Raw genomic sequence first — 1,408 nt, forward strand, 5'->3', positions numbered from 1 at the left:
AGAGTGAGAAAGTCAGTCCAAGGTGAGAAGGAATTACTGATACTGCTGGCATCTCTGAGAACATCTAGAGAGCCTCACGCATAGAGCTTTCCCAAAAAGAAATATGGTGATCAAGAAGAAAAGCCCAGAAGACTCAGGCAGCAAGGAAAACTGCCTCAGTCTTAATTTTCTTTTTTTTTTAGGGGGGCCACACTGGACAGCTTGTAGAATCTTAGTTCCCTGACCAGGGATCAAACCTGGGTCCCCAGCAGTGGAAGCATGAAGTCCTAACCACTGGACCACCAGGGAATTCCCACCAGTCTCAATTTTGAGTGGGAGTGACAAAGAATCTTCTCTGAAGATTTCAAGGTCACCAGCCATGACAAGGGGTTTCAGTTCTGAATGTACACTATTCGTGTGATGTATAAAATCCTAACATAAAGGGGACTCTGGTTAAACAGTGCCTACTGACCTCAGAAGGAAACTCAAATTCTTTGTAGAGTAATATACCCTCTACTCAGGCCTCCCAAAAAAGACAGTGCCCACAAATATAAAACCCTTAGTTAAACACCATCCCCCCCCCCCCAATATGAATGAGATTTAGCAGAAATAACAAACACAAAGCTGGATCCACAAAGAATTATTGGAGGCAGTAAAACAATGAGGTTTAATATGTTTAAAGAAAGAGAATTGCTTTAAAAGAATAAGAGAAGAGAGGCTATGCAGCGACCAGACAGGTGTGAAAAAGAAACAAACTGCAATTCTAGAAATGAAAAAAAAAAAAAAGATTTAGAAGAAGAACCTAATGGGATAGCTAAAGAGCCAAACAGACACAGCTGAAGAGAGAATTATGAGGAATGCTGATTAGAGAAACAGATGAAAATAGAAAAGGATGGTCAAATGCCTGAGAATTTTTCAGGATTGTTGAAACATACATCTCCAATCCAGAAGACCAACACATCTTTATCTAGATAAATAAAAAGAAATCTACACCTAGGCTCATCCAGTGGAACTACAGAACATAGAAAATAAAGAGAAATCTTAAGGGCAGCCAGAGGAAAAAAAGGCGGTTTACCCAAGAAGGAATAGTGATTAGACTGAATGCTGAGTCATCAGCAACAATGAAGAGCGAAGAAAATAGAATATTAAAATATTCAAAATACCGACAGAAAATAACTGTAAGACAAGAATTGTGTTCCTTGCAAAATTATCTTTCACAAATGAGAGGAAAATATTTTCTGTATAATAAAACTGAAAGAATTTACCAGAAACACATTTTCACTTATGGAATTTCCAAAGGGTGTTTTTCAAGTGGAAGGAAGAAATCTCAAAAAAAGATCTGAACTATGGGGAAAAAATGGCATATAAATAATATCATAAATATATCACTAAATCTACTCATTACTGAGAGTATAAAACAACAATGTCT

At 37.4% G+C, this 1,408-nt stretch overlaps 1 non-coding gene across 1 annotated transcript; it reads right to left on the bottom strand.

Annotated features, from left to right (window-relative positions):
• Window positions 1-215: 215 nt before the first annotated feature.
• On the bottom strand, window positions 216-288 carry TRNAW-CCA (transfer RNA tryptophan (anticodon CCA)). The gene has a single exon. It is a non-coding gene; the product is annotated as a tRNA-Trp (tRNA).
• Window positions 289-1,408: the final 1,120 nt, after the last annotated feature.

Source organism: Hippopotamus amphibius, chromosome 4, assembly GCF_030028045.1.
Source record: "Hippopotamus amphibius kiboko isolate mHipAmp2 chromosome 4, mHipAmp2.hap2, whole genome shotgun sequence".
Classification (NCBI taxonomy): Eukaryota; Metazoa; Chordata; class Mammalia; order Artiodactyla; family Hippopotamidae; genus Hippopotamus; species Hippopotamus amphibius.